Genomic DNA, 12,492 nt, shown 5'->3' with positions numbered 1-12,492 from the left:
CAATAAGGCATAAGCAAACCTAAGTATAAGGCAAGATGTAACTAAGTCTCTATTTGCATGCTTGTCTGACTAAACTTAATAACTAAGTCATAGTCCAAGCATAACCAATTCCTAGATGCATGCATGCACTCGTCTTTGCAAAAAGGGTCATTATCTTTATCCATAAGGCTAAGGGTAGGTCCTCCTGGCAAGGCCTCTTATGGATTGTTCACCTTGATCCAATGCCACTCAAACAAATGTAATGGATAGCCATGTGCCTTTTCTAATAAGGCAAGGGATAGCTACTGCTCGTCACAAAGGTTATAACTTGACCTAACTTTAACTTTGAGTTACCTAAGACACTACGTGCTCATCACATTCAAATACAATGAGGTTTTATTAACCCAATATGGTTGCATTCAATAAGTTCAAGGAATGGAAGGGCAGAGTCAAGAAAGAATTGGGAAAGAAAGTCAAAATATTATGAACCAACAAAGAGGGAGAGCCACATTAAAGGCTTTCAATGCCTACTCTAGGATCAAGAGATACATGACCACTACACACACATCCCATCAAAACGGGGTGGCAGAAAGGAAGAATCGATTATTTACAAAGATGGGGCTATGTATGCAGAGGGGGAAGAAGCTTCCTTTTGGGGTGAGGCAATTCATGTGGCAGTTCACATCCTAACCAAGACAAAACCAAAGAATCAAGTAACCATAGAGAGCGGCTATATACCTTGAGGGGGAGGAAGCTTCCTTGATCCTTTTGGGGTGAGGTAGTCCATGTGGCAATTCACATCCTAAACAAGACAAAGACCGAGGCAATTGAGGGGAAAACCGCATTATGAGGCACTATGGTAAGAGACCCATTGTTTCCCATTTGAGAGTATTTGGTTCTAATGCTTATGTAAATGTGAACATATGAAATAGAACAAAGTTAGACAATAGGACCAAGTGGTGCATCTCTATAGGTTACAATGAGGAATCAAAAGACTTCCTACTATATGACCTAGAGACAAAGAAGCTCGTGTAGTATTTCAAGGAGATAGAGTCCAAGCCACAAGCATCTAGATGAGAGGCTCCACTTCCTCTTCAGAGACCTAGGCTTCCTCACATGCAAGAAAAGGAGATGAAGGATCTAGAGACTCGAGATTTAGAGTCAAAGTTAGAGGCACCTAAGCCAACAAGATGAACACCAAAAAAGGAGAGGAAGTTGTCAAGATGGTACTTCAAGATCCTGGAGTAGTAGTCTAGAGCCACACACACTCGTGAAATGATTCAGAGGTACAGAGATATCAAATGAAAATTTCAATAGTGAACTATTCCCTAATGCTTCATATTGAAAAAAGTGTGTAACCAAAAACCTTTGAGGAAGCAAAGGGAATTTCAAAGGAGGCCATTTCAAAGAACCACACATGGTACCTAGTTTATAAACCTCAGAAGAGCAAGTTGTAGAAACCAAGTGGGTTTATTACAACAAGTACAAATTGATGGGACCTTGATAAGTACAATTTAAGACTTGTCATCAAAGGCTATTCATCATAAGCCAAGGGAGTTGATTACAGGGAGATGTTCGCTCTTATATCTAGGATGACTACAATATATATGGACATAGCTTTGATTGCCTACCATAAGTGGGGCCAATCTTTCAATTGGACACAAAGGCTGACTTTTCCAAATGGAGAACCTTAGGAGGAAGTTTATGTTGAGTAACAAGACGGTTTTTGGTATCAAGATGAAGGAAAGTAGGTATACATGGTTTGTGAGTAAGTTTATGGGGTCAAATAGGCCCCAAGAGTGTGGTACTAGATGATAGATCATAGATCACTACTTTGTTGAGAAAGGCTTATCTTGTAGTCCATCTGATGCCAACCTATAACTTTTCCTGGAAGGAGGTAAGACCATGATTATAATCCTTTATGTTAATGACTTAATTGTCACATGTGATCATAGGAGGAAGATCTAGGAAGTCAAACGACTCTTGACGCAAAAGTTTGAGATGATAGAGCTAGGACTTCTTCACTACTCTCTTAGAAAAGAACTCTAATATAAAAATGACTATATTTTCATTTGTCAAGAGAAGTATTGCTAAGGAAGCACTAGCCCCAATGAGTTCAGGACAAAAATGAGCAAAAGAGGATGCGTCTTAGTCGATTTATACAGCCTTTGGTTGAAAGCTTATTGTATCTAGCTAATACTCGATTGAATGTAGCTTTTGTGTGGGGTTACTCTATCAATTCACATTGAAGCCAAGAAAGAATCACCTGAAGGTGGTACACATAGTTATGGGATCATTTACTGCACTGTGAGTGGGATCATTTACTGCACTATGAGAGAGCTTGGTGTGCGAGCTTGGTGGGTTCTATGATTCAAACTGGGCTGGAGATTGGGATACATAATGGTCAATGTCAGGCTATAGTTTCATGCTTGTGTCAGATGCCCTGGAAAGACTTTTTATGGGAGGTTGATTTAGTAATGTATGCTCTATATATCTCTTCCGTGTATATATGAATGCAATGGAATGGTTGGAGATCTAATTTCTATAGTGTTGGAATGCACAATTTCATCATTTGGAAATGATGTCTTATGTATAATGGACTAGTAAACAAGATATCCAAACTGATTAGCTTGAGTATGATGAGTAGTAAACAAGATATCAAAACTGCCTGGCTTGAGTATGATGAGTAGTGATCAAACTTTAAGTGCTTTGTTGGATCTCACTACCCACAATCAATGAATCCACATCGATACATATTTTCTTGCTAATGGGCTTTCTTCCCTCCAAGGCTTCCTCCAAACCTCAAGGGAATAATGAGCACCTTGATAGGTGGCACAGGTAGGACTCAATGTAGGGAAAAATTGCTATCAGCATTTGGAAGTCTTGATGGGACCTTAGGAATTATTTCTTATTATTCCCAAGATAATAAACTCTTGCTTGACTCGCTCAATGTGCAGTTGCTTTTTTCTCCTAAAGATAATAAACTATTGACTAGCTAACTCAATACCAAGGAGAGAAAGAGGGATGGACGTGCAAGGTGGGGGAGGATGTTTGAGCTCTCCTTTTTTAAATGCATGAAAAATTGAGGTGGATGACCAATGATCATGTAGTCTAGTCAAATGCAAGATCCCACTAAAATAAAAAATCAAATAGGTTTAGCCAAAGGTGGATAAAGCATCAAAGAGATGACTTCCACATGTATGTGGTATGCACTCCAATAAGAAAATATTGGAAGTTAATTAAGGAATTCATCAATTATTATATAGTGCAATTGGGATGTGTGCGCGTGCACGCGTGCATGTGTGTGTGTGTAGTAGACATTTACAACACCCCTTTCCATAATGAAGAGTAGACAAATTTGGAGTAGGAAAGAGAAATGTTTAATAGATCAACTTTGCAATAAACATCACAAAAAAAATGAAATTGCATCATTAAAGGATGAACAATTTTTCCCAAAAGAGAAAATGTGAATAGTAAAGCTTTGATAAGTCGTTGGCAGCATCACTTTTATGGAAGAGGGGAGTCTGCCTACCTGCCACCATCCAACAAGAAAAACGTAGTAAGAACTAGTTAAAGCTTAGTTGGGAAGGCAAGTGTCATAAACACCCCTCCCTTATTATGGGAGTCATAATAGAAATATCCAGATAACAACGGACTTTAAAAGCAAGTTGTAAAAATGATTAGTGAGGCACTTTCGCAGACGGAAGAGCAATTTAAGCTTTATGAAAAATTAAAGATATGGGAAAAAGGTGTTAATAGAGATCCTTTATATAAAAATAAGGGGAGGGATAGTGAAATGGAGGGGTTAGGTGAAAGTGTGATAGGTGGAAAGGACTGGGGGTTTATTTGTAAGGAGATAAGAAATGAAAGGAAGGGGAGGAAGTTGAAAAGAGACAATTTAAAGCATAAAGAAATAGAAAGATAAGGAGAAAGTTGGGGGATAGGTATTTAAATAAATTAGAGGGGGATTTTTAGAAGAAAATTTAAGGGAGGGAAAGAAAATAGGTTAAGGACACTTTATTTAAAAATTGGGAGGGGGACATCTAAAACAAGGAAATAAAAGTTAGGATTAAATAAAGTGGGAAAAACGCCAAAAAAAAGGAGAAAATTTAAGGATAAGGAGGGAGGAAAAAGGTTAGAGAAAGGCGCTAAGTGTACTTCGGAATTAGGGGTTTGGAGGAAAAATTAAAGTGGTAAAAGATTTAAAAGAAAGAGCCAAAATTAATTATAAAAGAAAGGAGAGGGAAAGTTTGGGGGGGGAGGGGGGGGGGTGTTGAAATAAGAGTAATAAGAGGGAAAGTTTAAGGGGGGTTTTTAAAATAAGAGGGAAAGTTTGGGGGGGGGGGGGGGTGGTTTCCAAAAAGATGAACGGGCCACTAGACCTGCAAGTCCATAGTCGTGAAGGGTGGCAAGTTGAATAGGGCTCGAGAAAGCTTTGCAGTTGTCAGCCGTAGCCAGGGGGCTGGGGTGATGATGCAGAGGTAAAGAATAGAGGAGCGGGGGGGAGGGCATGCATAGTGAGCAGAGGAGTGGGTAGAGGTGAAGGATAGAGCGGGTTTTGCGGAGGCGCCGAACAGTGGGGGGACTTTGGGGAGCGGGCAAGAAAGTATAAGGTGGTACAGAGGCTGCGGGCTTGGGGAATGATGGAAGTGAGGCAAGGCGCAGGGAGCATGGGCAGCAGGATCTGAGAGCAGTGGGTAGGTAGTTGTAACACAATTAAGATAAAAAGAGAAAAATAAAGTAAAATAAAAAGAGAAAAATAGAAAAAGTTGTAACACAGTTAAGAAATAGGAAATATTAGAGGGAGAGGAGGGAAAGTAGGGAGAAAATTAGAGGAAATTAGGGGGAATAGGGGAAACTTAGGGAAGGTGTTTTTAGGAGAAAATTGGGGGGAATTAGGGAGAGTAGAGTAAAATAGAAAAAATTAGGGGGAGAAAATTAGGGAAAAGAGGGGGGAAGAAGTTAAGGTAAAGTCAGGTGAAATTAAAAAAGAAGGGGGTTTTTTTTCCCAAAAAAAGGAACTATAGGGAGAATAGATATTAGAGAATTAGGAGAAAAAAGGGGGGGGCAGGGAAAGAAGGAAAAAATAAGGTGAAGGTAAAGGGGGAATGAATAGGAAGTGTGTTGAGTGTATTCATAGGGGAGAATAAGGGAGTTTGAGGGAAAAGAAATTAGGGAAATTAGGGGGGGTTGTCAAGGGGAGCTCTAATGAGCAAGTGGTAAAACCAATGTAGGAAGGGATACTAAGTGCGTGCGCATGTGTGTGTGTGTGTGTGTGTGTGTGTGTGTACCCACCTTTGCCCTAGTAGGATACAACACACTAGGTGAGATAGGTCATCACCTAGTGTGATGACCTACTATCTACCTAAAGAGAATAAGAAGTATTGAGAAGTGCAATTTAAAGTAATGGAAATGAAAGAGAAGTACTTGAGTGAGGTAGGTGAACAGTATGGAAGTAAAGAGGTAAACCAAGTTAGATCAGGGAGTTAAAAAGCCCAAAAACGGTCTTGATGACTTAAAGGTCCTATGTGCAACTGTCCAAAGTTGCAGGGGAAAGCATGTGTGTGTAGTAGACATTTACAACACCCCTTTCCATAGTGAAGATTAGACAAATTTGGAGTAGGAAAGAGAAATGGTTAATAGATAAACTTTGCAATAAACATCACCAAAAAAATCATCATTTCCCCAAAGAGAAAATGTGAACAGTAAAGCTTTGATAAGTCGTTGGCAACATCACTTTTATTGAAGAGGGGAGTCTACCTACCTATACCACCATCCAACAAGAAAAATGTGGTAAGAACTAGTTAAAGCTTAGTTGGGAAGGCAGGTGTCATAAACACCCCTCCCTTGTTATCGGAGTCATAAGAAAAATATCCACATAACAAAGGACTTTACAAAGCAAGTTGTAAAAATGATTAGTGAGGCATTTTCGCAGATGGAAGAGCAATTTAAGTTTTATGAAAATTTAAAGATATGGGAAATAGGTGTTAATAGAGATCCTTTAGGTAAAAATAAGGGGAGGGATAGTGAAATGGAGGGGTTAAGTGTGACAGGTGGGAAAGACCGGGGGTTTATTTGTAAGGAGATAAGAAATGAAAGGAAGGGGAGGAAGTTGAAAACAGACAATTTAAAGCATAAAGAAATAGAAAGATAAGGAGATAGTTGGGGGATAGGTATTTAAAAAAATTAGAGGGGGAGTTTTAGAAGAAAAATTAAGGGAGCGAAAGAAAATAGGTGGACACTTTATTTGAAAATTGGGAGGGGCCCATTTAGAACAAGGAAAGAAAAGTTAAGATTAAATAAAGTGGAAAAAATGACCAAAAAAAGGAGAAAATTTAAGAATGAGGGAGAAAAAAGGTTAGACAAAGGCGCTAAGTGTACTTTGGGATAAGGGGTTTGGAGAAGAAATTAAAGTGGGAAAAGATTTGAAAGAAAGAGCCAAAAGTGACTCTAAAAGAAGGGAGAGGGAAAGTTTGGGGGGCGGGGGTTGAAATAAGAGTAATAAGAGGGAAAGTTTAAGTGGGGTTTTTGAAATAAGAGGGAAAGTTTGGGGGGGGGGGGGTTGGTCTCAAAAAAGATGAAAAGGCCACTAGACCTCTAAGTCCGTAGTCGTGAAGGGCAGCGAGTCAAATCGCATCTATGTCCCACAGGGCTCGAGAAAGCTTTGCAGTTGTCAGCCTGTAGCCAGAGTGATGGGGTGATGATGTAGAGGCAAAGAATAGAGGAGCGGGGGGGAGGGTTAGCACACAGTGAGCAGAGGAGTGGGCAGAGGTGAAGGATAGAGCGGGTTTTGCAGGGGCGCCGGATAGTGGGGGGGACTTTGGGGAGCGGCCAAGAAAGTATAAGGTGGTGCAGAGGCTGCGAGCTTGGGGAATGACAGAAGTGAGGCAGGGCGCAGGGAGCGTGGGGAAGCGGGATCTGAGAGTATTGGGTAGGTAGTGAGTGGAAGGAGAGGGTTCAATTAAAGGCAAAGCTAGGCTAGTCGGGGTAGGGGAAGTTGGGAAGGTGAAGAGCCCGAGGAAGCTGAAGAGAGAAGGATGATAGGGAGAGTAGAGTAAAATAGGAAAAATTAGGGGGAGAAAATTAGGGAAAAGAGGAGGGAAGAAGTTAAGGTAAAGTCAGGTGAAATAAAAAAAGAAGGGGGCTTTTTTTCCCAAAAAAAGGAACTACAAGGAGAAGAAATATTAGAGAATTAGGAGAAAAAAGGGGGGGGGGGGGGAGAAGGAAAAAATAAGGTAAAAGTAAAGGGGGAATGAATAGGAAGTGTGTGTGTGAGTGTATGTGTAGGGGAGAAAAAGGCAGTTTAAGGGAAAATAAATTAGGGAAATTAAGGGGGGTTGTCAAGGGGAGCTCTAATAAGCAAGTGGTAAAACCAATGTAGGTAGGGATAGTAAGAGAGAGTGTGTGTGTGTGTGTGTACCCACCTTTGCCCTAGTAGGATACAACACACTAGGTGAGACAATAGGTCACCACATAGTGTGATAACCGAGTGTGATAACCGACTGTCTACCCGAAGAGAATAAGAAGTATTGAGAAGTGCAATTTAAAATAATGGAAATGGAAGAAGTACTTGAGTGAGGTAGGTGAACAATATGGAAGTAAAGAGGAAAACCAAGTCAAATCACGGAGTCAAAAAGCCAAAAAACGACCTTGATGACTTAAAGGTCCTATGTGCAACCATCCAAAGTTGCAAAGGAAAGTATGTGTGTGTAGTAGACATTTACAACACCCCCTTCCATAGTGAAGAGTAGATAAATTTAGAGTAGGAAAGAGAAATGTTTAATAGATTTACTTTGCAATAAACATCACAAAAACAATGAAGTAGCATCATTAAAGGACGAACAATTTCTCCCAAAAGAGAAAATGTGAACAGTAAAGCTTTGATAAGTCATTGGCAGCATCACTTTTATTGAAGATGGGAGTCTGCCTACCTGCCTGCCACCATCCAACAAGAAAAACGTGGTAAGAACTAGTTAAAGCTTAGTTGGGAAGGCAAGTGTCATAAACACCCCTCCCTTGTTATTAGAGTCACAAAAAAATATCTACATAACAACGCACTTTACAAAGCAAGTTGCAAAATTGATTAGTGAGGCATTTTCGCAGACGGAAGAGCAATTTAAGTTTTATGAAAAAATAAAGATATGGGAAAAAGGTGTTAATAGAGATCCTTTAGATAAAAATAAGGGGAGGGATGGTGAAATGGAGGGGTTAGGTGAAAGTGTGATAGGTGGGAAAGACCGAGGGTTTATTTGTAAGGAGATAAGAAATGAAAGGAAGGAGAGGAAGGTTAAAAGAGACAATTTAAAGCATAAAGAAATAGAAAGATAAGGAGAAAGTTAGGGGATATGTATTTAAATAAATTAGAGGGGGATTTTTAGAAGAAAAATTAAGGGAGGGAAAGAAAATAGGTTGACACTTTATTTAAAAATTGGGAGGGGGACATTTAGAACAAGGAAAGAAAAGTTAGGATTAAATAAAGTGGAAAAAATGCCCAAAAAAAAGAGAAAATTTAAGGATAAGGAGGGAAGAAAAAGGTTAGAGAAAGGCACTAAGGGTACTTTGGGATTAGGGGTTTGGATAAAAAATTAAAGTGGGAAAAGATTTGAAAGAAAGAGCCAAAATTAACTATAAAAGAAGGGAGAGGGAAAGTTTGGGGGGGGGGTTTGAAATAAGAGTGATAAGAGGGAAATAAGAGGGAAAGTTTAAGGGGGTGTTTTTGAAATAAGAGGGAAAGTTTGGGGGGGGTGGTTTCAAAAAAGATGAAAAGGCCCTGGACCTGTGAGTCCATAGTCATGAAGGGTGGCGAGTCAAGTTGCACGTGTGTCTCGCACAGGGCTTGAGAAAGCTTTCGAGTCATGAGCCGCAGCTAGGGGGTGGGTGATGATGTAGAGGTAAAGAATAGAGGAGTGGGGGGGAGGGTTTGTGCACAGTGAGTAGAGGAGTGGGCAGAGGTGAAGGATAGAGTAGGTTTTGCCAGGGTGCTTAACAGTTGGGGGGACTTTGGGGAGCGGGCAAGTTAGTATAAGGTGGTGTAGAGGCTCTAGGCTTGAGGAATGACGGAAGTGAGGCAAGGCGAACATGGGCAGCGAGATCTGAGAGTAGTGGGTAGGTGGTGAGTGGAAGGAGAGGGTTTAATTTAAAGGGAAAGCTAGGCTAGTCGGGGCAGGGGAAGTCGGGGAGGTGAAGAGCCCGAGGAAGCTGAAGAGAGAAGGATGGTAGGAGATGCACGTGAGCGCACAGGTGGTGAGTAGCATTAAGGGCTGCTAGTGTGTAGAAAGGTCATAGGTAGGCCTAGCATAGGGGACAAAAAGGGCTTTAGAGAGCCTTGGGACTAATAGGGGAGAATTAGTTTAATAGCGAAAATAGGGGAGAAGTTGGTGAAAGAATTAATAAGGGAAAAAAGGAGAAATAGAGGACATAGTACAAAAAGGAGTAGGGTAATTTAGTGAAAAGTAGAGTAGGGTAATTAGTGAAAAATCGAGAAACAAGGTAAAATAAAAGGAGAAAAATAGAAAAGATTGTAACACATAGTTAAGAACTAGGAAAAATTAGAGGGAGATAGGGGAAAGTAGGGAGAAAATTAGGGGAACTTAGGGGGAATAGGGGAAACTTAGGAAGGTGTTTTTAGGGAGATTAGAGTAAAATAGAAAAATTTAGGGGGAGAAAATTAGGGAAAAGAGGGGGGAAGAAGTCAAGGTAAAGTCAGGTGAAATTAAAAAAGAAGGGGGTTTTTTTTCCAAAAAAAAGAACTATAGGGAGAATAGATATTAGAGAATTAGGAGAAAAAAGGGGGGGGCGAGAAGGAAAAAATAAGGTAAAAGTAAAGGGGGAATGAATAGGAAGTGTGTGTAAGTGTATGTGTAGGGGAGAATAAGGGAGTTTGAGGGAAAAGAAATTAGGGAAATTAAGGGGGGTTGTCGAGGGGAGCTCTAATGAGCAAGTGGTAAAACCAATGTAGGAAGTGTTGGTTGGGCATGTTGTCTCTTTGCAGGACCACCCAATTTGTGAAAATACTGAGAGATACAACAAGCAATTAAAAAAAAGGACCGATTGGGGGGTGGGGAGAGAGAGAGAGAGAGAGAGTTAACTAAATGTCTTTGACCAAAGGGTCTATGAGACTGAGAACTAGATACAATGACCTTAATGGGTGGAGTCTGTAGATGGGCATCTACACCCGACACATGTAACATAAAAATAGAAACACTAATACATCAAATGTATGATTCCCATGGAGAGGAAAGAAGTTGTGGTGTGGCATCAATGCATTTGGTCCTCTGGATGGTAGTGGAGGGGTCAAGCCTACAAGCAATTCCTAGCGATGTACAAGGTTGCGGTGGGGCTTAAAGCATGTGACAGAGCATTGGCATGATCAGTGTGTGCAATCCATTACACTCGCCTAGCTGTGGCCTTATGCTAGACAAGTGCCACTATCACACTAGTCAATTGTGTCTCTTGTGTGTGGTGAACATCGAGGAAAGAGCCTGATCTATGTATCTACCCATTAGTGCATCTATCATGTCTCTCGCTCTAAGCCTCAGCTACACCATCTCTCCAAGGTCCGCCGCTCGTATGTGCTAACTGGATAGAGAACCTACTTTTGACAACCTAAGTGGAATCTAGTTGAGCACCGTGATCTCATCATTGTGCCTGGAGGAGATGGTCTTGGTGGCGGATTGCCTCATGAAGGAAAGTCACAAAACATCTCTGATTGACCTTTGCTCAATCAAGCCTACATCGTGGGTTGCATAATGAAAATTGAGCTAGAGAAAAGAACCCCCAACTGAGCTAGAGAAAAGAACCCCCAACTATGTGTAGGCTGCAATGACCTCCACCAATACTCCATGTAGCATGAACTACACTCTATGCATCATTTCTCAAGATGTGTTGAAGATCATGACCTTGGTTTTGCCAAGTAGAAGTAATGGAGTGCATCCAAGTGTCATTGGACGCTCTTTGCCGAAGATGAGAGTAAAGACCACATTGTTTACTTATCGGAGGATATGCATCAAGGAGCTAACTAGAGAGTAGCCTACCCCAAGTAGACCACATTGTCTACATATTGGAGGATATGGATCAAGGAGCCAACTAGAGAGCAGCCTATCCCCTAGTGTGCTGAGATGAAAGTCTCAAGCTCGTTGGTGTGGAGATAACAGACAACCCTATTTGACCCTGATAATGCTCATGATCTCCTTTTTCCAACATGTACCCATTCTAACACTACCTAAGACTCGCTCATAAAATGCCATGACTACCCATTGATATCATGATCGTACCCTCGATCCTACAAACATCTGATGAGGCAAGCTCTTGGCACTATACCCAAGGCTTTGTGAAAATCCATATAAGTAGCAATAAACCCTTTGTCTCCATGCTCTGGCCTCCTCAATGATACCTTTGAGTGTGAGTGTGATCTAGAGTCACATGACCAGCCTAAAAGCTTGCTTGTCTCGTGACCTGAGTCCCTAGAGCTCTGTAAACTAGTGAAACCTCTGTGTCGAGCATTGATGCATAGACCTTGGTGGACTAATATGCAATTTATTCAAAGTGCAGCCACTCAAAATATAATTTGCATCCATTATGAAGCTTCAAAGCTATGTGTTCGATGCCACTGGCACTGAAAAGTGTGCACGAGGTGAGACAAGGTAACTGTGAGAGATGAGGTTTATGTACAGTGTGTGTGCATAAGAGTGCCATAGTGTATTGTCTGTGAGAGGGGATGGGATCGTAGCTTGAGAAAATTCTACCAGAAATCCTTAGAGTTGTTACTAAATAGAATGTTTGATGGCTCCTCCTCATTTTAAAAAATGAAAGATTACTTCTTCCAGTGGACCAAGTGGCAATACTCAAGTGTCATCTCTGCCTCATTTGAAAGGTGATGCTTAGTATCAAATTTGAGTTGACAATGTAGAACCTTACTATTGTGATCGTTACCAGCTATTGTAGGGTAATGAGCCAAGAGGTAGGAGGCAAGTGGATGGGTGATGTCCATGAAGGTGTGTAGGGTGGCTTGATGGAGGGAGTGGCTAATTAGAGCACCTCGATCTTTTAGGAGATATATTCCTCAAGATCTATGAGTAAGTGGAAAGGAATGCAAAGTACTTAGGGGAGAGGCTATGATCAAAGTCTACACCATGATATGTAATGTGTGTAGGCAATATCATGGTATGCATAGTGCGACAAGGGATGGATATACTAAAGAAGAGATAGGTGTGATCAACTCTTGCTAATGGTGGCGAGAGAGAGAGAAGTCAATGATGTATGAGGTGAAGGCATGGGATCCCATGAGATAGTCAACTACGCTAGACCCCTCGCTCCCAATGTGAAAAGCAAGTGAATCCACCCGAGGAGGTCCAATGATCCATAACATTTGAAATGACATGATCGTGTATTTTCCCCATGTCTCCAACAAGGTGGACTTCCCCACAACTCAAGAAATCCATGATGTCCACATATAGGTATACGTACAAGGAAGTCTCACTATTCTCACATAGGTCTCTAGAAAAGTGTGAGGTC

Source organism: Dipteris shenzhenensis, chromosome 1, assembly GCF_047967505.1.
Source record: "Dipteris shenzhenensis isolate YYH24624 ecotype China chromosome 1, Dip_SZ_1.0, whole genome shotgun sequence".
NCBI lineage: Eukaryota > Viridiplantae > Streptophyta > Polypodiopsida > Gleicheniales > Dipteridaceae > Dipteris > Dipteris shenzhenensis.
This window is presented reverse-complemented; position numbering follows the sequence as displayed.